The sequence below is a fragment of the Hyperoodon ampullatus genome (genome assembly GCF_949752795.1).
Source record: "Hyperoodon ampullatus genome assembly, chromosome: 9".
Classification (NCBI taxonomy): domain Eukaryota; kingdom Metazoa; phylum Chordata; class Mammalia; order Artiodactyla; family Ziphiidae; genus Hyperoodon; species Hyperoodon ampullatus.
The window spans coordinates 83,911,518-83,938,779 of record NC_136922.1 but is presented as its reverse complement, the minus strand read 5'-3'; the positions used below and the strand labels follow the sequence as shown (position 1 = coordinate 83,938,779).

The 27,262-nt window shown below is 38.7% G+C and overlaps 1 protein-coding gene across 3 annotated transcripts in view; it reads left to right on the top strand.

The window, feature by feature from the left end:
- Positions 1–27,262, top strand: part of GRM8 (glutamate metabotropic receptor 8) — a gene marked incomplete at both ends in the record, with an annotated part of 756,700 nt that overhangs the window by 396,479 nt on the left and 332,959 nt on the right. The gene's annotated exons all lie outside the window — the stretch shown is intronic.

Here is a 27,262-nt window from a genome sequence, read left to right as displayed (position 1 = left end):
CAAACAAAAAAAACAACTGAGAGGGAATTTACTTTGGGGGAAAAAAAAGTGGATTTTAGCAATACTCGGGAACAGATTTTAAAAAGCTGGAGAAACTTCATACTTTTTAATCATTAAGGCCAGCCATTTCTCTCCTTTAAAGAAAGACTCTGTGTTCTCTTGTTCTGAAATGTTTTAAATTTCTTGAGGTCAGTGTCTGCATTTTTTTTTTTTTTTTTTTTGCGGTACGTGGGCCTCTCACTGTTGTGGCCTCTCCCGTTGCGGAGCACAGGCTCCGGACGTGCAGGCTCAGCGGCCATGGCTCACGGGCCCAGCCGCTCCACAGCATGTGGGATCCTCCCGGACCGGGCCACGAACCCGTGTCCCCTGCATCGGCAAGCGGACTCTCAACCACTGCGCCACCAGGGAAGCCCCCGTGTCTGCATTTTTAATTCAGTTAGAAATATTTATTAAATATCTTTGATGCACTATGGAAGATACAAATTACTAACGTTACTCTTAAGGAATATTCACTTACAAATTAGCTCTAATGCAAGGTAGGTGACAGTCCAAGAGAAGTCCAGCTACCTGCAGAAGCCCAAAGTAGAGATAAATTATTTTTGGATTAACAACTAAAGAAGACTTCAGGTAAGACACAGCACTTAAGAAGGCAGTAAGTGTAGCATTCACATAAGTGTAGATGAGTAGAAGAGCATTCCTGAGAAATTCAACCAGTGATTCTCCAAGTGTGACCCCGGGACCAGCGCCTCAGCAGCACCTGGGAATTTGTTAGAAGTGTAAAATCTTGAACTCTACCCCAGTCCTACTGAATGAGAAACTCTGGGAGTGGTTCCAGTGATTTGCGTTCTAATAAGTCTTCCAGGCGATTCTGATGCACGCTAAAATTGAGAACCATGGGATTAAACTAATCAAGTGAAAGTAAGAAGGTGGGAAAGATAAAGCCATTTCAGGGATAAAAGATATCTATATTTCTGGGCTTTATGATAGAACAGAGGCCATAATGAAAGGAAAAGGTAGGTTGGTATAATCTAGATTAGGGATTTCCATGTTACGCTTTGGAGTTCTGCCTTTATTCCATTGGCAGAGGGGATCCATTGAAGGCTGATGAGTAGGAGAGTGACATCAAACCTGATTTCAGTGATTTTTCTGGCATCAGAGTATAGGCTGGAGAAGAGATTACCAACAGAGAGACCATTGAGAAAGGACCATTTAGGAGATTATTGCAATCGTCCAGGTGGAAATTAATTATGGTGGAACTGTGATGCCAGGGATGGAAAGAAATGGACTCCAAGGTGTTCTGACCCTTTTCTCAGTGGAAAACAAAGGAGAGAGGGAAGTAAAATAGAAATTAAATAAAGACAGTAAAAGGAAAAGATATAAGTGGATATCATTAATTTGGTTTTGGAAAATTTCAATTATCCTTGCAGGTATTGAGGTAGGGGTGTCCATGGGGCAGTTGAAAATGAGAGTCTAGAGTTGCACTGTCCTATAAGGCCACATATGGTTATTGAGCACTTGAAATGTGGCTGGTTCGAACTGAGATGTGCTATAAGTATAAAGTATGCACTGAACTTTGAAAGCACAAAAGATGTAAAAATATTTCAATAAGTTTTACATTATTTTTTGAAATGATAATATTTTGACATCAAAATATCTTGAAAGAGTTGGCTGTACATGCTCCTTCTAATTTCTCTTCCTTATTCTCTCCTGAATCTACATCAATTGTAATTTCCACCATTCAGCTGTCCTTATCAAGGTCACTAATAACTTCCAAGTTGCCAAATCCAATGATCAGTTCTAAGTACTCATCTTACTCGACCCGTCAAAAGTACCAAACATAGTTAATCATTCTTATCTCCCCTTGGCTTCCAGGACAGCTCACATTCCTGGTCTAAATTCTGTGCCCCTAGCTGTTCTCAGTGTCCTTGACTGGTCCCTTTTTATTCCCAACATTTACATGTTGGAGTACTCCAGGGCCCAGTCCTTAGAGTTCTTCAATTGTGTATGTATATATACTCATGTCAGTGATCTCCAGCCAAAGACCACCTGGAACACACTTAAAGCTGAACAAGTTGGGTTTGTTTATTACTTGCTAGAGCAAGGAGAACCCACACCATGGACAACTGTGAGGCATTTAGTGAGATGGTGTTAGAAAGGATTTATTATAGGGTTTGGGATTTTGTTGGGTGACTTTGGGGAGGGTCCAAAGAAGTGGTAGTTCACTCTGGATTGGGTGCTGCCAGACAATTCTGTGACTGAGTATCTTAACAAACCTTACCTATAGTGAGAGAAGACTAAAGCAAGGCTAAAGGTATAACTGGTAAAGAGGCACTTTGCTCATATTAGACAGATAGGATATTTAGGGTTTTTTTGTGATTTGAACAATGATGTTTTGTCTGTGTTCAGACATAATTATGGAATGGTCGTATTCCTGTCTTGATCCATGATGGTCACAGCGTGGCCTTGTCTGATGTCAGTGTTCTATGAAATTGTTTATGGTCAACAAGTGAACATCAAGGCCTAGGTGATAGTATTGGGCTAGCTCCTGGAAATAAGGGGCTGCTTTTTTCTTTCTTACTCACTGGGTAATCTCATCTAAACTCATGACTTTAAATTCCATTAATATGTTCAATATTCTAAAAATTTTATGCATAGCCCTTATAGCCACATATTGACATGAGAGCCCAAAAGCCTTTGTCTAGAAGGCTTTTAAACTGAGCATATCTGAATCTGGGGTCCTGAAAGTCTCCTCCAAGTCTGTTTCTCATGGTAGACTTCTCCATGATGGTTTAGACAACTCTGTCCTTTGTAGTTGTTCAGACCCCAAACTGCTCCCTTCCTTGACTCTTACATACCTTATATTTCTCTTATATCCCAAATCTGATATTTGGCAAATCCTATTGGCTGCACTTGCAAAATTCACCGAGAATCTGACTACTTCTCACCTCTCCAGGGCTAACCCTCTGTCCGAGTCACCATCATCCCCCTCCTGGATTTTCGGAATAACTCCTAACTGTTCTCCATGCTTCTGCCTTTTCTCCACTTCAGTCAGTTCTCAACTTGTCAGCCAGAGTGATCCTGTTAAAAAGTAAGTCAGATCATGTCACTTATCTATGGAAAACCCTTCACTAGCTTCCCATCTCACCCAGCGTAAACACCAGTGCTCTTGCTATGACATTGTGATCTGGACCTTCTCTCTGAACACACTTCCTGCTACTCTCACCCCTGCTCACTCTGCTTCAGCTACACTGGCTTCTTTGCTGTCCTTTGAACACACTAGGAAATCACCCAGTTCCTCTGCATTGTCTCCTCTGCCCAGAATGCTGTTCTCTATGTGTCTCTGTGTATTACTATCTCTGTGTATTACTTCTTCATTTCCCTCAGTGTTTTACTCCAAAGTCATATTAGAGTGTTCCTTCCTGGCCTTTCTCTCTAAAATTAACCTCCCACATCTGACATTTCTTCTCCACATTTCTTGCTTTATTTTTTTCTCCTTAGCACTTTTTACTGTCTAGTATACTTTATACTTTACTTACCTGTTTTTATTTGTTGTTTCTTTCCCCATTGGAGTATAACCTCCACATTTGTTGTATGAATGGTATATTGACATGCTGGGGACAGTGGACACTGGCAACTGGGGACTCAGAGCGGGTAGCAGCCTGGAAGAGCAGTCTGGGTCACCCCTCGCCCCTCCATGGGCTGGAGGTGTTGATGTTAAGTACTCTCAGGTGTGATATTGTGGGTGGCACCATATCCTCTTTCTGCTTTTATCCTTGTTTGTGGATGGAGTTAACTATGTCTGGTATGGGCTCAGGCCAGTGGAGCCCTATCCTTCTGAGTTCCTCTCCCTGCCCTATGGAGTGGCCCACTCTGGCCATTCCATGTGCTTGTTTCTAAGCATCACAGATCCTAGGCAGCCAGGCCTGGGATGACCCCCAACGCCCCTTTGTTTGAGATAGACATTGGTACGTGGCCTTTTGTTTCTCCTTTCTTAGATATCATTAGACAGAAATTGAGCTAGGGAAGTGGCGGAGTGTACCACTGAGGGAAAAAAGTCTAAGATGGTAGCAGTTCTTCTGTCAGTAACTTAAAGGGCCACAGATGATAGGGGCAGGGTGGCATGGAGTAAGCACTACTCATATTTTTTTCCCCATATTAAATTATCCTAGTTCCTCGTTAATAAAAAGAAAAAAATGAAAAGAAAGAGCTTACAGTAAGTATATTTATAGAACTGAACTAGAAAGATTAGACCTTGCTTTTGTACTAAATTGTGACATTTAATAAACCTTTTTAGAGATCTAAAAGTGTGTTGAGAGTGTTTTCTTAAAAGAATTTTCAATTGTTGTGTTTGCAAAATCTGGTGTCATGTGGCTTATTCCTCACACAGTCCAGCTTGCTTAACTAATCTTTGAACTGGGATATTTGGGCATTACAGAATTATACTTCTATATATTTCTATATTATATTTATTTGTATATATTTATACATTTATATATTTAAATACTTACATTTATACAAAACTAGATAAAATTCCACCTTCTTGAGTATTTTTTAAGTTTTGGGCTGACCCTAATAATGATTGATCAACATTTTTAATTTGTTGTTCAGATGGCCTAATGTTGCTCCAAATAGTTTGCAAGTAAACTGATTGACTTTGCTAATGTCTGCATTTTTTTTCAAAGTCAAGATATCAGAGATGACAGTTTTCTGATAGATGGAATGTTTTATGAATATAGACCTGAAGCCCGGGTTTTTGGAAAAGGATGAATCACCTGGGGTAGTACCAGTACTACCTGCCTCTTCTGTTTCTTTCAGCTGTTTTAGGTTAAATTAACAGTGATGTTACTTGACTGGCCTTAGAGCATGAAAGAATCAGATCACTGCAGACAGTGCATGCTGGATTAGGCATCAGCTTTCTCTTCATCATCAGTTACCTGTGTTTTGTTTGATTCACCTGTAATATGTAATAACAGATGATGATTTTTTAAAACTCTTTGTTCCCTTTACTGTGGCAAATTTCTAGCTACCTGATTTGTACTTACTTTAAGAGGCCCCAGGTCACAGTAAGAAAAGATAAGCCTCTGGTTAGTGGGCCAGACTTATAGAGGCCCATCTCCTAGAGACAGGTAGGCAGTTTCTGACTTCACTTGTGTATTTTTAGGACTCTTTCTGGACCTAGAAAAACTTATAAGGTGATCAGCCTCTTTCATGCATGGTCCATCCTGCATAACTAACCTTTGACACAAGCTTTACACATAAATAAATAAATAAAGGAAGGAAGGAAGAAAACAAGCAAGCCTCTGAATTACCTTTTGTGTCATTACGTTTTTGAGTGAAGGAGCTTCATGTTGAATTTGAGTTTTAATAGATTTCCAAAGTTTCCTTGAAAAATTCCTAAACCTAAAATATTATGCCCTACTTCTCCATAGTTTGCTGTAATTCCTGGTACCACATTAATATCTATATGACTTGGACAAATTAATTGATCTTCCTGAGCCCTAATTATCTATACAATATTCAAGAATTTTATGAAGGAGATAGATATGTATATACATATAAAATAAATAATGCATTTTACATGTAGAATGTATATATTTAAATATTATATAATGTTGGGCATATAATAGGGAGTACAATTAATAATTATTATGTTCATTTTTTTCCTAGGAGGAGTAGCAGAGGTAGTGATGATAGTCTCCCCTCCCCCAAACCCATCCATCCACTCCTACATTTTCTTCCATCTCCCTCCCTATAGTATTCTAAGAGTCTCACCCTTGGCGTAAACCTCTTTCCAACAGATGCCTACCCTTACATGGCATTTTGAAGTCTAAATGTTCTCCATGAGAACAGATACTTCACTAGTGATAAATTAGCAGGAATAAAATAGTCGTAGCCAACAGGTACAATGGGGTCTTCAAAGCTTAATAAAGTAATCTGGATTATATTAAAGTCAATTCTCAGTTAATTGAAAACTGATTATTCATCCTAGCCAACCTCCATGCCCCTATCCATAAGTGACCAATCACTATTCCTCGCCCATGGCCCAGAATGGAGGGGGAGACGTGGCAAGGTTTAGGGTAAGGTAGTCGTGTGGGCTCCGTTCAGGCCAACTTGGGTGTGAAGCCTGGATCCCACTTACTAGTTGTAATAAGCAAGTGTGATAGACTGAATTGTGTGCCCCCCACCAGATTCATCTGTTGAAGCCTTAACCCTCGCATGGCTTATTTGGAGATGGGGCTTTTAGGAGATAACTAAGGTTAAATGAGGTTGTAAGGGTAGGTATCTAATTTGATAGGATTGGGGGGCTTTATAAGAAGAGGAAGAGAGAGAGCCTTTTCTCTCTCTTGGAGCACACTGAGGAAAGGCCGTGTGAGCACACAGCAAGAAGGTGGCTATCTGCACACCAGGAAGAGAGCCTCACCAGAACCTGACCCTGCCAGCACCCTGATCTCAGCCTTCCATCCTCCAGAACTATGAGAAAATAAATTTCTGTTGTTTAAGCTACCCAATTTATGGTATTTCATTATGGCAGTCTGAGAAGACTAATACGGGAAGTGACTGAACCCTTTGCCTCTTCATCAGAATAGGGATCATAGTAACACCTAAATCACAAGATCGTTGTGAGGAGTAAAGGGCTGGAAATTTATGTAAGGGCTTGGAAATTTAAAGAAAAGAGCAAAGGAGTTTGAGCAACAGTATCATTGTCCAGATTTTTATATGATTGCAAAACAGATCTGGTTACATATACCTTATCCTATGAATCAGAGTCTCCCAGAATGCTTGTTAAAAATACAGGTTCCTGGACCCTACATTAGACCGAAATAATTAGAATCTCTCTGATAGGGCCCAGGAATCCAGCAGTTCAGGTGATCTGTACTCTTAAATTTAGGGGCACTACCTCAAAGGAATTGGTATGCCAATCAGTGTCTCTAAATGTTGTTCTATAAATGCTTACTGCCAGGAACTGTGACTAAATGAATTTACGTCAGTAGACGCCAATCGACAAGAAGATTAACAGAAGTCTTATTCTGAAAGCTGCTATCAGAGTCTGCCTTGGCTATTGTTAATCTGCACGTGAATCTTTTAGATTTACCACGAAGGACAGGGGTTCAGTGCTGGTCATAAAATTAGTTAAGATAATATAACAAGATTACTGGGTAATTTTACAAATGGCCATCACTTTAAATATCACTTTTTGATCAATAATATATGAGAACATATTGTGTTTGAGGAAATGAACTAAAGGAAGGTGGTGCTGCTCATATTTCTTTATCTTGTGCTGTCTCGAATAAATAACTAGTAGGTGAAGCTGACTCTTGTAGGCCCCGGGTAACAGCTGAACTGAAGGAAAACATCAGTGCTAATCTCTCCCCCGGCTCACAGAAATATTGACTTCTTTTTTAGAGACACTGAGCCTCATCTAAATGGTTAAATCTTTAAAAAGAATGCCAAATGCCCAGCAAATGGTAGTTACAATGCCTAATCCACCTCCTCACATCTTCATGCAAGACAATATTTACTCTGGGTTATGTGTTTGCCGGAACAACCATAGCCCAGCTTTAGCTGGTGGGAGTTCAGCTGCATCTTTGCCGTGCATGTTTGCAAGATGTTATGAAGAATGAACTGAAATTCAGAAGCTTTGTCAATGGTTAAAAATGTCTCACTAGGAATGTATTAGCATTTGCACTTAAATCTCAGTTTGACTTCTATTTTTATTCCAGTTAATTTTAGCTCTCTTCTCTCTTCCTTCCTTTGCTAATGTAACCAATCTCACAAGCCATATGTGATAGTGAGTTTTGTTATTTTATAGCCCCATTTAGTTTAAATAATGGATTTATTCCTGACTGAGCTTCTATGTACCAGGCAATGTGCTAGTTACTGAAGTCCAGATCTGCCAAAATTGTCATTAAACAAAACAGGAAGGGGACTGATATTCCAAACAATACATGGAGCTTATTTGTTATGAACCTGATGGAGTTATGTCAAGCATTATGTGTTATAAACAGTTATCTTCCTTTATAATATACCTGTAAGTCTCACTATCATTTTTGTCATCCTTGAGCAACTGTTTGTAAAGTAAATGCTTTTACGTTTCTCTTCCAAGTCCCCCATACATTTTTCATAATTGCGTTAGTTTCCTATTGCTACTGTAATACATTACCACATACTTAATGCCTTAAAACAACACAAATGCATTATCTTCCAGTTCTGGAGGTAGGTCAGAAGTCTGAAATGGGTCTCATTGGGCTAGAACCAAGGTGTCAGCAGGGTTGCATTCCTTTCTGGAGGTTTCAAGGGAGAATCTGTTTTCTTGCCTTTTCCAGTTTCTAGAGGCTCCTAATGTACATTCCTTGGCTTATGGCCCCCTTGCTTCTTCAAAGCCAGCAATGACCAATCAAGTCTTTCTCATGATGTTATGGACTGAATGTTTGTGTTGCCTCAAATTCGTAGGTTGAAGTCCTAGCTGCCCACGTGACTGTATTTATAGAATTGGGCCTCTAATGAAATAAAGGTTAAATGAGGTTATAAGGGTAGGGCTTGATCTAGTAGGATTAGTGCCCTTACCAGAAAAGATAGAGAGAGCTTGCTCCCCCTTTTTCTCTCTCTACTCAAATGCATCGAGGAAAGTTCATGTGAGCACACAGCAGAAAGATGTCTGTCTGCAACCCAGAGGAGAAGTCTCACCAGACCCCAACTCTGCTGGCATCTTGATCTTGAACTTCCAGCCTCCAGAACTGTGAGAAATAAATTTGTGTTATTTAAGCCACCCGCTCTGTGGTGTTCTGTTATGGTAGCCCGAGCAGACCAATATACCACCTCTCTGATTCTGGCTCTTCTGTGTCCCTCTTCCCCACTTAAGGACACTTGTGATTATATTGGGTCCACCTAGATAATCCAGGATAATCTCCTTTTTAAAATTTAGCTGATTAGCAATTTAAATTCCATCTGCAACCTTAATACCCCTATGTAACATAACATATTCATGGGTTCTAAGGAGTAGGATGTGGGCATATTTGGGGGCCCATTATTCTGCCTACCACAATACATATTTTCTCTCTCTCTGCTTTCAGAGGTTAAGTGTTATTTACTCAGTCTTCTTCCTTTTATTGCATCATTTTGGGTGGGAGTGCTTCTTCTTTTCAGCAATTTGTGATTTAGAAATCAATTGTTTGCCTTCATGGTCCCATAAACAGATTATAAAGGCCTATAGTGGTTTTCAGTAACCTATATCCTCTTAAACATCTTTTTGACAACCCTTATCCTCATTTATCCTGGTATTCTTCTATATAAGGCTGTCCTGGTTTTCCTCCTGGGTCTGCTGCTCTGCCTTTGTAGTTTCCCTTTGCCACTTAGAACCTTTTGTTCTCTTCTGAGAGTATTCTTTTCTCTATTCCATTTCAACATAGGCAGATAAAATTACATTTAAAGTTTTCCTCCAAATTATTGTGGTCACTCTTTTTAGCAATAAATCACAAAAATGTATAATGACTAAACAATTTGTTGGTCATATCTAACTTTTTTCTGTCAATGTAGGTATGTGAGCTTCCTTTTTATATTAACTATCTTATTTATGCTTTTTAGCAACAATTCTTTTTAACTAAAGACCACACTTCATTCAGATTTCTTTGGTTTTACCTAGTATACGTTTTCTGTCTGTGGATCCACATTCTATTTAGTCCTGATGTCCCCTTAGGCTCCTCTAGTTGGTGACAGCTTCTCAGACTTTCCTTGTTTTGGATGACATTGACAATTTGATGAGTACTGGTAAAGGCATTTTGTAGAGAGTTCTTCAGTATGAGTTTGCGTCATGTTTCCTCATGATTAGACTGGGGTCATGGGTTTTTGAGAAGGAGACCATGGAGGTTAAGTGCCATGCTCTTCACAGTGTATTAAGGGTGCATGCTATCAACGTGACTTATCAGTGGATGTTAACTCTGGTGAGCTGGCTGATGTGGGGTATGTCAGGTTTCTCCACAGTAAAGTTACTCTCTTTCCTGCTTTCCATACTGTGCCCTTTGGAAGGAGTCACTGTGCACAGGCCACACTTAACTAGTCGGCAGCTGTGCACTCCCTCTTTGAGGGCAGAGTGTCACAGAAATTATTTGGAATTCTGTGCAGGGGATTCCCCCCTCCCCCAACTTATTTATTTATTTAGTCATTTCTTTGTATCAGTATTGACTCATGAACATTTATTTTATACTTTGAGTTATAACGCAATACTACATTATTGATCTTGTTGCTCAAATTGTTCCATCTTTGGCCACAGAAGTTCTTAAAGTTGGCTCCTGTGTCCCTTTGACATACCACCATCAGTTTGTTTTTGAGCACTTCCTTATTTTCTGGCATGACAAGCTATCCCAGGATTATCTGGTATGTTTCCTGCTCATCACTAGAATCAGTCATTTCTCCAGGGAGTTCTGGTTCTTTTCATTGGAGGATGAAATTAGAAACCAAGAGCTGGGTGCCAGGGGTGCTCATTGCTACTGGGGTGTTGTTAGTTCTAAACCCTTGCAGTCAGTGCACAGAGCTTGGAAATATATGGTTATATACTAACCTACGTACACACATATATCTATAATTATTTCTATATTTACCCATCTGCATTTATATTAAACTGAATGTGAGTTCATACTGATGTCTCAAACTCTAATCAATCACCCCATGGATCATTCTAGCCTCCTCCTCTTGCTTCTCTGTAACCAGTTTTTGGTGTCCAGTTTTTGGTGATTATGAATAAACCTGCTATAAACATTCACATATGCTTCTGTGTACATAAGTTTTCATATCATCATGGTAAATCCAGCAATTGCTGAGTCATATAGTAAGACAATTTTTAGTTTTATAATAAAGTACAAAACTCTCTGTAAAGTGACTATACCATTTTGCATTCCCACCAGTAATGAATGAGAGTTTCTGTTGCTCCACATTCTTGCCAGCAATTGGTACTGTCAGTTTTGTTTTAATTTTAACCATTCTGATAGGTGTGTAAGAGTATCTGATTGTTGTCCTCTTAGCCACATCTGGAAGATGTGCTAAGCAGCTATAAATGGTCAAAAGAAGAGAAGAAAGAATGATGGTGGTGGTGTATATGCTTTAATGTGGATAATTAGTTTTGGGATAATCAAATTTTCTACGTTGTATGATTTATTCCACTTATTTTCCAGGTCTGGACTCAATGAGAACATTACATCTAGGAAAGTGGGCCTTTACAAATCATACTAAGTTGGAAATTTACTGTTATACATATATACGTATGTCTTCATTTTTCTTTATCTATCTATGTACAAGTCCAACTCCACTTACTAGTTGAGCAAAAAAAAAAAAAAAAAAAAGCATAGTGATCTAAGTGGTTAGCTGTCATGGATCAAAGATGGCTGCACATGTTTTGTTACCCCTCTCATTGAGAAATGAAGTCTAATTTCATTCCCCTCGAATTTAGACTGGTTTTGCTTGTTTGATCAATATATGCATTGCAAGTGACATTCTGGGACTTCTGAGGCTAAATCAGAAGAAGCCTTGTACCTTCTGTCCAGGACTCTTAGGACATTTTCTCTGGGAATCCTAGACTGCTAAGTAAGATACCTGACTACTCTGAGACCATCCTATTGCAGAGACCATATGTAGGTGCTGCAGTCAACTGTCCAGCTGAGCCTATGCTTCTAGCCATTCCCACCAAGATTCCAGAAATGTAGTGAAGCTGGCTTGGGCTCTCTGGAGCAGCCCAGCCACCTGCTGAATACCATCAAGTGGCTTCTGTCAATGCCTTATGGCATAGAAGAATTGCTCAGACAGGCTCTTCTTGAATTCTTGATCCATCAAATTATAATGAGTGATAAAACGGTTGTTGTTTTAAGAGATGACCAGAATGGTACCCAATAGCTTTCTAGGTCTGAAAGTGAATCACACAGTACGTGTTAAGGCTCATCCTATGAGAATTTACAGCAGCCAGAAAGCCAATGCATGCATCATTCTATTAAAAGTGCATTTTCAGACCCTGCCAGTACCTTTAATCTTCACATACACAGCTACTTACACAAAATGAAATATATCTTCTTTATTAAATTTCCAGATCTTTCTCTGATAGGAGCTAGAGTTATCTAACAAATACTGATTATAAAAACAGAAGGTCTAATCTCATCTGTGACATAAAATTAGTGTATACTTTTCACTATTAAAATCAAAGTTTAATGAAAAATTATAATCTTTCAAAAATGAGTTGCCCTTGTATTCCCTTTCATTCATATTAAAAACGCACACAAAGCTCATTTTTTTCCCTCTGTGGAAATGTATTCATTAGCAAGTCATGCTATGATATGGAATTTGGAAAAGTTTTCACAATGAAAAACCATATGGCCAAAAATTCATTTTAAAATAAAGAAGCTCAAAGTCATAGATATTGACACAACATGAGTGTCTCCTTGAGTCACCTGGTTACAATGACACACTGTAATGAACAAGAAAAAATACTCTTAAAAATAGCACTAAATTCTCCTCCAAGAAAAGATGAAAATATTGTCTCACTAAAGTGTTAAAAAATTAGATATTGTGGGCCTCCCTGGTGGCGCAGTGGTTGAGAGTCCGCCTGCCGATGCAGGGGATACGGGTTTATGCCCCGGTCCGCGAGGATCCCATATGCCGCGGAGCGGCTGGGCCCGTGAGCCATGGCCGCTGAGCCTGCGCGTCCGGAGCCTGTGCTCCGCAATGGGAGGGGCCACAGCAGTGAGAGGCCCGCGTACCGCAAAAAAAAAAAAAAAAATTAGATATTGTGAAGGCATTTACTAAAATATTCTAGTACAAGAGGAAGGAAAAATAATGGGATCTAGTTAGTTTTTAATGAAAAAGCAATAGAACTAAACCTAATTAATTATGCTAACTTGAATTGTGGATGGCCTGCAGTTTAACTTTCTATTCTGGGGAACAGAAAGGTTTGCTTTAAAAATTTGATCGTATAAATAAGACTGTAGCAGAAATGCTTAACTAACTTAAGGTTAAGGGAAATTGTTTTCAAGGTCAGATGCTAATTCACAGGAAAATGACATATTTTGATTCCTTCTTAGGTTTGAATTCCATCAGAGCAGATCCGATATGGATGCCTGATGGGTTAACATAGTTTGATTTATTATCTCTGGTGGAAAAAACTAAAATTGCATTAAAAAAATGCAATATCCATCGTATAGGTATTTGCATTTGTCAGACTTAGTGAAGTAGTTGGTATCTCTAGAAAGCTCGATATTGGGCTGATTGATATTAGAACCGGAAGAATAAGTATGTACATTTGGCAAAGGAATGTTTCTGGAATCTTATTCATAGGATAGGGAATGGCATGGTTCATGAGAAAGTGATCCTGTGCATCATTCAGTTAAGGACTGCTTGAGCTTCTCGAGGAGGTTATTCGACGTCAGGCACCATTTCAGGTTAACTGGAACCGTGTTAGTAACAGAGTCAGTTGCCAACTGACTCAGTCCTTAGCCAAACTGTGACATGGATAAAGTGTGTTTTTAGCCCTATTAGCTTTCCCAGTGGTTCTCGCCTACTCACCTATCAAGGGTATCTACTGCCTTCCTGATTCCCAGCTCACCCTTTCCTCCTCCAAAATTTATAATTCTCTGTATCGGATTTTGTCAGCTAATGGAAAAATCATGTCTGAGTGTAAATATACTCAGTGTTTTCCTTTTTTAGCTATAATTGCGTCATCAAGAAGAGCCGACTATTTTAATACCTGGATTTTCGAGTTCGATACACCTGAACTTGAATCTCAGTAATTCCGTTTACCTTAGAGCATTGTTTCTCAATATTCATATGCATATAAATCACCTGGAAATCTTATTAAAATGTAGATTCTTATTTGGTCATCTGGGCTTGGGCCTGAGAGTCTGCATTTCCAACAAGTTCATAGGTGACGCTGTAGCTGCTATTCCGTGGACTGTACTCCAAGTAGCAAAAACCTTGACCGTGTTACCTGCCTCTGTTTCCTCACCTGTTACTTGAAAATAATGCCTACCTGCTACAGTTGTTGCAGGTGTTGTATGAGTTGCCTTATGCAAGGTGCCTGGTGCAGTTCCCCTCCAAGAACCATCTAATGCACTATGGTAGTGGTGGTAGTAGTATGATGATAATAAGAGTTTTAATAATACATTGGAGAATTTCAGGCTGAAGGTTTTAGAAATAAGTTTTAGGTGTAGAGTCTTCCTTGGATACCAAACGCTGCCCTCAGAAGCAACCCATCAAACCACCTGTACCTAGAGCTTTCCCTGATGGGCCCAGCAGCACCTCCATTGTTCCACAGTTGTCCTCCAATAACTTTCAAGATCACAGAGGCTTCTGAGAGATTGTGTCTAGGCTTTGTGGTCCAGTCATCACAAGATACTAGCTGTGAATTAACATTTTCTCTTATAGCCTGACTTAGATGTTTTAAGTGGAGAATTCAGGGGTTGGGGGAGACATGGGAGAGGGATTTTGTTTTATTTTGTTTGTTAGTATCTACAGGTCTGGAGAACTCTGAGTATTTCAGGAAAGGGAGAATTCAAGTGCATCTTTACAGTGCTTCTAAGCATTAATAAAATTCTATGTGGGAAATAGAAGTACAGCATGATGTTCATTGCACCTGTATCTCAAGGGGTCTCCAAGAACTTAAGATGGAACCGTTTCTCTCCCCTTGGTAAGAGATAGTGGCTGGGAAAGGTTATGAACCACTTCTTTAATGTCTTTGGTTGCTTACACTGCTCTGTAATTTCAGGAAACTCTGCATATAATTGCCTCGATGCTGAACAAGCAGAGTAGAGAAACAAAAGAAGGAAGGTGATATTACCAATACTTGGCTGTGTCACTGGAGTCTTACTGTCCATGTTTTATTGGCTGAGTTTTCAGGAAAACACTTTTTCTCTTGGGTCTTTTTTTGGTTTCAGATGCTATTTCTAAAAGGTCACTTATTTGTCATATCACTACTACTGCATATTAAAATATAGAATTCATCAAATTAGAATAAGCTAAAAAATATTCCAGCAATTCACTCAGTACACATTTTTAATATTATTTTTAAGATTAATATGTTTAAAGGCACAGGTAGTATTGACGATTGAGTATCTATCAAAATTTTCATTTCTGTGGCAATGGTTATCTTTCATAATCCATTTGAAATAGCCTTCATGGTCCCTTTAACTTTAAGAGGATATGGCTTCCTTCTTGGATTTTTTTAAGGGAAGCACTGCAAGTCTTTGATTTTCTGCAGTACTGTTTGAAAGATGAAGATGTCAAGATGGATAACAGCTAATGAACTGAATGCTCAATAGTTCATCACCTTGGTTTTTCCTGAAACCATTTCTTGTCCTTGCTTGGTAAATTGAAATCACTTGATTTTCTTGCAGTACCTGACAGGAGTCAGATCCTCCAAAATATCCAGACAGAAGTAAATTCTTTTAGCATCACAAATCTGTTGTCCAGGACCGTTAGGCCAGTGGGTTAAAGTATATAAAAGAGGAGGCCATGGTCATGTTTCATCTGGCACTGGTTGGCTCCCTTCTGATAAAAAGTGCTCTAGGACCATATATCCTCTCACCTTGTCATTTGAAGAAAGAACGAGGTGAGAATTGTGCATATATCAGCATAAACGGATCTCTACTCTTGGAAAAATAGCTCAGACAATAAGTCCACTCATGATTGGCAAGTCATATCATTTTGGTGTATAAAGTGTGTTTCCAATTTTCATGTTCATTCAAAGGCATATTTTGTAGTGAGGTGGATGGACCTAGAGTCTGTCATACAGAGTGAAGTATGTCAGAAAGGGAAAACCAAATACCGTATGCTAACACATATATATGGAATCTAAAAACAAAAAAAAATGGTACTGATGAACCTAGCTGCAGGGCAGCAATATAAATGTAGACGTAGAGAATGGACTTGAGGCCACGGGGTGGGAGGGGAAGCTGGAGCGAAGTGAGAGTAGCATCGACATATATACACTACCAAATGTAAAATAGTTAGCTAGTGGGAAGCAGCAGCATAGCACAGAGAAATCAGCTCGGTGCTTTGCGATGGCCTAGACGGGGTGGGATAGGGAGGGTGGGAGGGAGGCTCAAGAGGGAGGGAATATGGGGACATATGTATGCATATGGCTGATTCACTTTAGTTAGTACAACAGAAACTAACACAGTATTGTGAAGCAATGATACTCCAATAAAGATCTATTAAAAAAATAAGGCATATTTGAATTATAAAGTGGCATGTACCTTGTATTGTTTTCTAAACCACTGAAGTGGTTCACATAAATAGAACAACTAAGTAATACCAATTGGTTTCTTTTTATGTGACATCTTGGCATAAACTGTATTAAAGGAAATAGTGTTAATCGAGATTTTGATATACCTAATGTGGCATCAACTTTAGCTGTAAATTACAAAGCATCATTGTTTGTTATTCACAGTCTATAATATTCCTTAACTACCAAGTTTATTAGTATTAAATGTGAGGCTTTTCTAGATACGTCTATACAGTGTTATATCAACTAAATGAAGACTATAATGGTCAGTTAAACAGTTCTTTGGTTTATAATCTTGATATCATAAAGATAATAATACCTAAAGTTTGAATGACACTTTCCAGTTTGCAAAATGCTTTTTTAAATATAACCCAGATAAAATATTTAGAGGTTATGGAGTTGTTGCCCATATTTGTAGATCAGAAAACTGAAGCTCAGAGAGTTAGATGACTTGTCTAAAATAACATAATTAGTAAGTGTCAGAACTGGGATTTTATCAATTTAACATCATTTATTGAGTATTTACTCTATGCTGGTCACCATATGTAAACAGTCAGAAATCTTATGGTCTAATGAGGGAGAGAGAAATTAAATAAATAATTACACAAAGGTATTATAATCGCACATGTTGATAAATGTTTCAAAGGGAAAGTAAAGTGTGCTCTGAAAGAGAATGGGTGCCTGATTAAGAGTGTGGGTTAGGCAAGGACGAAGTTTGAGGAGTGACGTGTATGGTCTGGGTCACGTGATTGAGGGAGAGCCAATGGTTGCCAACGTTGGGAGGGGCCACACATATTAGAGATTGGGCAGAAAGACAGCGGACAGCATGTGCAGGGCATTGCTGGTCATGTCACAGAATTTTAATTTCATGTAAGTTACATGGGAAGTAGGGGAACCACAGGTATTCTGCTTCCAAGTTTAGTGCCCATTTCCATCATACACCATGATTCTTTGGTTGTGCACTCATTGAATTCTTATTCTCTTGTCTTTATTTGCCTAGTGTCTAAATATACTATTTTCCATATAGACTATCTGTATATGGGAGTTTGATCTGTTGGTTGCCATAACTTGTGGCTCCTGAATTTTTTTTTTAACTTTTGCAAAGACATAATTCAGGCCAGGAGATTAATATCAGGTTCTAAGAAGGCTGTGTTTAAATCTCTGTGAACTTCAATAATGTGGAATTCAGCTTAGATTTTGACATAAGTTCTTCATTGTATTAAACAAGTGGTTGCATAGTGCTTTGGATCAAAATGGAATGTGCTGACCAAAGAGGGAATTCTTTTTTAAGACATGGGATAATGCCCTTGACTGATTGTCATCTTTTTCTCTTGCCTCCATGCTCATTAATCAGTCCTAACAGCCTGTATCTAGATGTTGAACAAGTCTTTGGCTTTAAAGATGGCCTAACCCTTTTAGAGGTGAGTTTGTGTGTATGTTTTAAAGCAGAGAAATGTATTCACTTTGAAGTTGTTTGCTTTAAAACAACCTAGACTTCCATCTTTTGAATTAATTTACTAAAATTTTAGAGAAGCATTTAGGACACAGAGATGGAATCATCCACATACTTTTTGTTTTCCTGAGGGAATCTGTTTCTGTATCAAATGTTATTTTGAGACCAGTACTTACAAATCACCTGAGACCAAATCCATAATAAATCTAAATCTTTGGAAAATTTCACATTTTCAAAGAAATTAAAAAGATATTTTAAAGATATAACTATTCAATTTAATTTCAATAATAGTTAATCATTTATCATTACAAACATTTTTTATGGTTATCAAAATACTCCACAATGTACCAGTGATAACAGTTCCTAGGCATTTGGAACTTGGTTAATAGATTTTTATTGTAGTTCCTGAGCCCTGCTTTTAACCTGGAATATTCCTGGTGAAATAGGGGAAATTTAAGTTGGTATCAAGAAGGCCTTTACTTTTAAAGACTAGTGACCTGTAGGAATTAGACTTCATTTTCTACTGGCTTGTTCTTTTACTAAAGCATAGCTTGAGTAAATCCAATATATAAATAATTTACTAATAATCAGCACTGTGAAGGCATTCATTTTTCTTTTATTTGAAACATCAATAAGTTTCATATATTCATATTTGAAGGACAACCTGAACTTTTATAGGGAAATAGGCTACACACTAAAAGTCATTTTGATTTTGTCAGTGTTACAATTCTGTTTCTTTTGGTTCTTCCCTCTTATGCTTATGAACAATAATAGTTCTAAAAATCATCATAATATCTGTGTTATGAAATACTTTGAAGCTGTTAAGCTTATGATTTCAGTGTTTTAAAATTTAAGCCCCAGCAGTTAATTCTATCAAAGCCTTGTCCATTAAGATTTTTTAGCTGACCATCCCGCATTATCTTTAGGACAACTGAGTTATCAGTTCTCCTATGACTTTTTTCTGGACGTTATTTTTTGTTTGTTGGTTTGAACCATTTATGACCATAGATTTCCTTTCATGTTTAGCGGAGAAGACAAGTTGAACCAATAAATTTAAAAATATTGTATGTATTTAAAAATAGCCTCAAAAGTTTTTGTTGTTACTGTTTGTTTTTCCAAAGTCTTTTCCTTGGTGTCCCACTGTCAGGGAGATGCCTTCTTGCTCAGGGTGAGCTATCTTTGGCTAGACTGATTCCATTGGCTTACACACCGATGTATTCCCCCAGTTGGCAGTCAGTTGCCTTCTACTGCCCCTCTCAAAATCCTTCTTAAAAACTCATCTTTAGGTTAGATATGAGGATACTACCCAGGTTTTTCCTTTTTTATTTCTCTTTTGCTCAGAAACAGTTTTCCAAAGGTCATGGAAATGGCAGTGTGAGTGGGGATTGGGCATATGTCTACATTACTCAGATATACATTATTCAGCACCACTTTACTGACATTTATGTAGATGTGTCTCTGTTGGCACTTCCTGGTTCTGGCTCCTTACCATTCATAGGACAGTCTGATCCCTGAGTATTTCCTTTCACTCCTCCAGGTATGACCCAGGGACCTGTGAGCAATCCCTTCTTTCCAAAGCTAATCTAGGGCAGATCTCTCACACTGTGGCCAGTGGACCTTTGCAGCAGAATTCCCTGGATTGCTTTTGAAAGTATTTCCTGGCCGCCTCCCAGACAGAATGAATCAGAAGCTCAAGTGTTGCACGACGGGTGCTCTGCATTCTTCCTATATCTCTCCAAGTGGTTTGTGGACACACTATAGTTCGATGACCAGTATTGGATTGAGTGTTTGTGTCCTGCTCAGTTTCATATGTTGCAGCCATAGCCCGCAATGTGATGGTGTTAAGAGGGGGTATTTGGGAGGTAATTAGGCTTAGGTGAGGTTATTAGGGTAGAGCCCTCGTCATGGGATTGGTGCCCAGGTAAGAGGGCCAGACACCAGAGCTTCCTGTCTCCATCATGTGAGGATACAGCAAGAAGGCAGCCGTCTACAAGCCCTCACCAGAACTCAGCCCATGCTGGCACCCTGATCTCAGACTTCCCAGTCTCCAGAACTGTGAGAAATAAAGGTCTGTTGTTTAAGTCACCCAGTTGATGGTATTTTGTGACAGCAGCCCAAGCAGACTAGGACAGCCAGCCAGGGTCCTAGGGAAGACTTCCCATATCTAGACATAAGAGGTAGTTTCATCTTTTAGGATGAGAATGAAGACCTGGGGTACAAAGAATGGTTACTTGGAGATTAGTTCTTACATAGAGTTGTTGTCTCAATTTTTCTACTGTAGAGACTATTGTCTGTTATCAGGTGTCTTTGTACCCCTCCTTTATGACCCCTCAAACTGCTCCTTCCACAAGCTGCATTTAGTGCAGAAAAGTTTTCAAAGCATGTCTCAGGTGTTGGATTTAAACTCTTAAATGTCCTGATTCCTAGCCTGCCCTTGGCTAACCAAGAGATTGTGTAAGACTCCTTATGTTTCTGCAGAGTTAACTAAATTTGTTTTACCATTAAATTTGAGACTATCATGTGGCTTCCCAGTGTGCATTAAAATTAACAACATCCCTTTAGTCTTCAACACAAAATCATATCCTTTTTTTGGAGGTTCTGCAAAATTCATGAACTATTATTGAATTTTCTGAAATTAAAACAGCATGTTAACAAATGGCAGTAAATATGATTTCTGGGGTGATGCGGCCATTCAACATATGCTGTAGCTTTTAATTCTTGGTTATTATCATTAACCAGGGAATCAGTGCAAAATGCTTGAGAAAGAGAACTAATAGAAGAGCATTTTCTATAAAATGGAAGTACCAAAAGTACATGTTTCTTCCTAAGTTTTGTTGGGAATCATAGTCACATGGTTTGGAAAATTGAAAGTGCAGCCACTTTGCTCTTCCTTCTTTTATAATAAAGGTTTCATACTCAATAGCTTCTTAGTTAATATCAGGGCTATACTTGATTGTGTAACATATAAATCTAAGTTAAAAAGTGAAAAATGTAGGTAAACAAATTAATTATAACTTAAGAAAAAAATAAGTTGTTATCTCAACTCAGCTTTATCATGTTTGATTGTATGTATTAAGTTTCTTGTTGCTTTAACTGAATGGAGATGGAGTTTAGATACTGAATATATAAATAAGTTTAAGAACAGTCTAAATATATTCAAGCAAAATGCATTCCAAATTATGATAGGTGGAAGATGTTTGGATGCCCATTCCTTGCTTTATGAGATTATATGCTACAGCAGTTATCCCTTCCAGTGTGAACCATTGTCATGACAGAGCACAGGAATCTGATCCACTCACTATGGCATTATTTTGAAATACAGTATGGTGTGTGTGTACCAGCTCCTGGACAAAAGAGAGGCAGTGATCTAGGTTTAGTCATGGCTCTGCCCCACTCTTGAGGTTCTTTGGGCTTTTGGCACATGGTAGGTACATGACAAATGCTTGAACGTGGATTTATACAGTTATGAAAGCCTATACTTCTTATTGAGATGGCTTTCTCCCCTGCCAAGGAAAAAGACAACTACTCTACTAAACTTCCAGAGATGGAAACTCTTAAAATGAAATAGAAAAGAAGTTCAACTGTTCAAATATAGTATAACACACAAGGGATTAGTTTATCTATGGACACTTCATTTGTGTGTAACTATTTCAAAGTTTTGATTTTTAAATCAGTGTTTAAGTTGCCATTTTGTAAGTTTTCATTTAAAGGTACAAATTCAGAGTCTGTTCTTGGCTTGGTTCTCTCATTTTACAAGGTCTTGTAACTATTTAAGTACACTTCCAAAAGCATAGGCTTTTTGCCATCTTCTGAGGCCATTTGTGGTGAGACCTCTGGACTTGAATTGAGAAATCTGGTAATCTGCCACTTATTAGCTGTGTGACTCTGGGCAAGTTGTTTAATGTCTCTAAACCTTAGGTTTCCTATTTAGTAATAAAGAAACAGTAATAAAGAACAAAATAGTAATAAAGAAAATAATACCTCATTAATTTGTTGTACATTTTAAAGGTCATGTTGTGTAATTGCTTTCTAAACTCTGATGTAGCAACAGACATGAAGGACTGCCCAAGTGGTCTTCCCAGGTTCTGCTGTTTTTAAACTAGTCTCATGAGAAAGAGGGGGCTCCTGGAGAGAGTTCTGTAGTACAGAGGTTTTTATGACTCTATTCCTAATGCTTGTTTAGCTCACTTTGTTGTCTTCCGTAATTTCACTACATATGGATTAAGGAGGGAGGTTACAATATGATGGGACTGCTAAGTCACAAAATCAGAAATATTTCAAAATATTTCTTAGTCTCTAACCAAAGGTAAATAAAATAATAAAAATCTTATATTCCATTTTTTGCTAAAAAAAGATACTTGCACTGGTATCTCAAGCTATATTGCATAGATAATTCTATAGGTTTGGGACAGGTGCCTTTAGCAATCATTATTGTGACACGCCAAATAGGGCGTCAGAGGCTGAGCCACAGTCTGTGGCCAGATGCAGCCCATTAATGGGACATGTTGGCCTGCCAAAAAGCACAGCCCTTTATGTGGCAAGGCACCCTCCTCCCAGTCAACCACACGGGGAAGTGAGAGGGAGAGCTGGCATCATAAGACAGTAATAACTTCCTGGGAAGTGGATCAATGAACTTTTGGAGTCAAGGTTGTTTTATTGATCGACTTGTTCTTTGGCTCCTTTCTTTCCTCATATGTGCCTGTGATTTATACATAAAATATATTTATTATTCATAACACAATGCCAAAGCCATGATTGAAACCAGCTGTGCAACATCCCCTTGTTATTAATTCACCCAGACTGTCTGTCATTGGAGAACATGCAGTGACTCACTGAGGGATGAGCACTGGTGACCCCAACCTGGGAAAGAATAACAGTCGCAGTGATGATGAGATTTTCAACATGAAATACTTTCCTGAGTCTTGTATAAAAATGAATAGAAGTATTTTTAGAAGTCCTTTTTTTTTTAATATAAATTTATTTATTTATTTATTTTTGGCTGCGTTGGGTCTTCGTTGCGGTGTGCGGGCTTCTCGTTGCGGTGGCTTCTCTTGTTGCAGAGCTCGGGCTCTAGGGACATGGGCTTCAGTAGTTGTGGCACAGAAGCTTAGTTGTTCCATGGCATGTGGAATCTTCCTGGACCAGGGGTCGAACCCGTGTCCCCTGCATAGGCAGGCAGATTCTTAACCACTGCGCCACCAGGGAAGTCCCGAAATCCTGCTTTATTATTTGTGACGTGCAATGTAAACAAATAAAGTGTTCTTTTTATGCAAATAGAAATTTAAGACAGGTTCCCTTTTGTATTCCCCAGCCCCTGCTACACACACACACACACACACAGAGAGAGAGAGAGAGAGAGAGAGAAGATATAAATATATTCTGTCTAGAAATACCGGAAACCCACCAACCACTAGCACTCTTGGTTAATATCCACCCTGCTGTAAGTGGTCATGGCAGTGACCCAATCCCTTAGTCATTATCACTTTTCCTTAGGTGAGGATGGGGGTACATTGTGACACAGAAAACACCATTGAGGAGTTTCTGGGAATTGACTCCTTGATAGAGGGCAGAATGAGCTCAGAAATGCCAAGAGACGAACTGGAGAGGCTGTAGGACCAAACAAATAAGTCTAATTCCTCAGCCATAATGGTAGGACAGTTTGCATCTAACCCGTAGTTCTCTAGTGGCCGTACCAGAGGGCTGCTGACTAATGGATTGCTACAGCCTGTGTATGTAAGTCCCAACTTGTGTGTGGCAGACCTCTGTCCTGCTTTTTCCTGTTTTTTTTTTTTTCTCACTGCATTTGGATCCCATGTATAAGATGAGGATAAACAAGATATGCTCATCAAATTTGCAGATGGGCAGGATGGCAAACTCAGGGCCTGGAATGCGGTTGCTTGTTCAATTCTTGTATACTTTAGGTTAAGGTTTAAGCTGCTATATTAGAGCCTCCAATATACAAGCAGTTTTCTTTTAAGCAAATGAAGCTTAAATTGCAAGTGTAACTTCCATTCACATTCCGTTGGCAAGAACACGGCTACACCTTGTAGGGAAATGCGGTCTCTTCACCTCTCCACTATAAAATACAGTAGCCATGGCCCTATGAGGCTGCTGAGCCCTTGAAATGTGGCTGGTCTGAATTGAGATGTGCTCTGAGTGTAACATACACGTTGATTTCAAAAACTTAGAGTGAAAAAAGAAAGCATGCTATCTCAATATGTTTTATATTAATTACGTGTTGAAATGATAGTATTTGGGATATATTGGGCTAATTAAGATATGTTATTAAAATGAATTTCACCTCTTTTTAAAAAATTTCATTTAATGTGACCAATAAAAAATCCAAAAGCACATTCGTGGCTCCTATAACATTTCTGTTGGATAGTGCTGCATTTAGCTCATGGCCAGGAACCCAGATGAACCTGCAATACTATAGAAGAAGAGAAAATGGATTGAGGTGACAACTAGCTCTCTGTCTCACTACAGTACCTTCCGTGTCTCACAGAAGTTTAGTGCTTGCTCAGTATATGTTGATTCAACGAATAATTGAATTACTGTGTTTGGATCCCAGAATATATCAGTCTTGAGTGATGGGCCAAATTCAACAGAGTGACATAGCGTGTCTTAAATTTTATCTATACAACTACGGGACTGGGGAAAAACAGCTACAGCAATATATTTATAAAGAAACTCGGGGACCAATATGTGTCAATTGTGTGATGTGGCCACCACAAAATCTAATGCAATTTTAGACTGCATTAATAAAAATCAAAATCTGTTCTTTCAAAAAACAGATGACATTCTTGACCTACTCTTTACTTTGTTGAGTTTATATCTATAGTGGCTTAGTAGGTTTGGGAGATCCTCCTGAAATGTAAAATAAGTCTTACTTCACAAGACGAAACTTTAGATCTCTGGTAGGATTGTTTGGAGGATATGTTCAGTGTATGACTCCTATAAGATATTTTATGGAGATGTTTAGAATGCAGTTGTATATATGGGTATAAAAGTTAGGAGAGAGAAATGTGTTGAAAGTGTAGATGTGGGAATTGTCTGTAAATGGATGGCCAGTAACACCAGAGATGGAGCTGCAATTGTGCCAGAAGAGTGCATAGTTAGAAATCAGCACTGACATGTACAGGTAGGATATCAGAAAAGGAGCCAGGGGAGGGGACTGAGAAAAGCATCCAGAAAGGTTAGTGATAAATCAGGCAACTGTGGCGTCATTGCTGCTGAGCACACATGTCGAGAAGGAGAGAGTACTCAGCAGTGTCGAGGCTGCCATGTGGTCCAGGAGTAAAGGACCAAGAAGTTTCTTTTAAATCAAACAACTAGAGAGTTCTTGGTGTCCTTGGTAAGAGCAGTTTCACTACACTGACAGGGAGTGAAGCCACTGAACAGGGGATCGCAAAGCAAGAGAAAAGAGATGAAGTGAGGTCACAGAGAGGAGATAATTCTTACAAAAAGTTTTGCTCTAACATATTGCTATCATGAATCTCTTGATATGATATCCCGAGAAGGACACAATAAGAGATCTGTGGTATCTGTGCTAAAAATGCAAGAATTTTTCAAATTGTAACCCTGAGAAAATATCAGACAACCCCCAACTGATGGACAGTCTACAAAACAACTGATGAATTCTCTTCAGAAGTGTTAGGTCATGACTAGGGTAGACAAAGGAAGATTACAGAGCACGAAGAAGAAATAACAACTAGTTGCAATGTGGGATCCAGATTGGGTCCTGTAACAGCAAAATGATGTTAGTGGAAAAACTGGCAAAACTTGTATAAGGTCTGTAGTTTAATAGTCCTGCACCAATGATAATTTCCTGGTTTTGATCCCTGTACCATGGTTATGCAATGTAGTGAACATTAGAGGAACCTAGGTGAGGGGTATATGGAAACTTTCTGTACTACTTTTGCAATTTTTCTCTAAGTGTAAAGTTAGTTCAGAAAAAGACAAGTTTTAAGTTTTGCTCTGAAGGGAAGGACAGGGGTGGGGGATGATGGCTGGAAAGAAGATGAGGCTGAGGAGGATTCAAAATTAGCAATAGTTGTGAAAATGATCGACAATATTTTCTAAGAGCTGTGTGGAAATTTTTCACTCAGTGTTCATAACTGTGCTCCGGAGGAAACGGCACTGTTTTGTTGTTGTGATCCTACATTTTCAGATGAGGAAAAGGAGACATGAACAAGGTTAAACATGATCACAAAGCAGTAGGAGGCAGAGCTGGGATTTGAAGCTAATTTCTTAAGTCACTGCATTCAATACTGTCTCTGAAATTGGAGAGAAATTAGGTGTGCTTAAATGCTTGTTAGATGGGGAGACAGAGACAAGTCAAGAAAAAGAGGGAATAGAAGATAGAGGGTGGAATTCAGAATATGAGTGGAATATAGATGTGGACTTGAAGGGGGGACACTATGATAAATAAGTAAAAAAGTAGGAAATGTGTAGATGACTGGCCGGAGACTGGGAAAGTTCTTCATAGTGGTTTTTAATTTCTTTGTGAAGTAGGAGGGGAGGTTGGAAGTTTGAAATAGTAAAAGGGTTTTAGGAGAGCCAGTGTAGAGAAAAGGGGAGGGCGCTGGTAATGGCCATGCAGGGTAACCAGGGTGTGCTGAGAAGGAGCTGGTGAGACCACATACCCGTGCTTCCACCATCTCTGTGGTGGACAGCTTTCTCCGGTGTGTTCTGTAGTCCAGGCTGCAGACTGTTGAGTTTATCCAAGATGGAGTTTTTGCAGGGTCGGTGCCACAAAAATAACCAAGGAAGAGAATGATGCTAAGAGTAAAATGGATAGACTCAAATCTGACTAATGGGAATGGGGTGAAGACAGGGTGGGACTAATAGGGAGGAGTTAGAGGACTCAGTGCGTTTTTTTCAGTTCATATTTCTCTGATAACTAGTGACTGGTGAATGCTTTTCATATGTTTATTGGCCATTTTTATTTCTCCTTTTTGTATATTGTCTGTAACTGTCTTTTGTTCTCCAATAGGGAATTTTTTTCCTTTCCAGCTATTTATTTATTTATTTTAATTGAAGTATAGTTGATTTACAATGTGTTAGTTGCTGGTGTACAGCAAAGTGATTCAGTTGTATGAATGGATAAAGAAGATGTGGTATATATACACAATGGAATACTACTCAGCCATAAAAAAGAATGAAATAATGCCATTGCAGCCACATGGTTGGACCTAGAGATTATCATACTAAGTGTAAGTCAGAAAGAGAAAGACAAATACCATCTTATATCACGTATATGTGGAATTTAAAATATGACCCAAAAGAACTTATTTATGAAACAGAAACAGACTCACAGACATAGAAAACAAATTTATGGTTACCAAAGGGGAAAAGGGTTGGGGGAGGGATAAATTAGGAATTTGGGATTAGCAGATACAAACTACTATATAAAATAGATAGGCAACAAGGGAATTTTTATTCAACCAACAGATATGTTTCACATATTTTTTTCAATTTTGTGGTTTGCATTTTTGTTTTCTTTCTGTAAGATTTTATTTGGACCTATAGATCCATGTCATCCAAAATAGCAG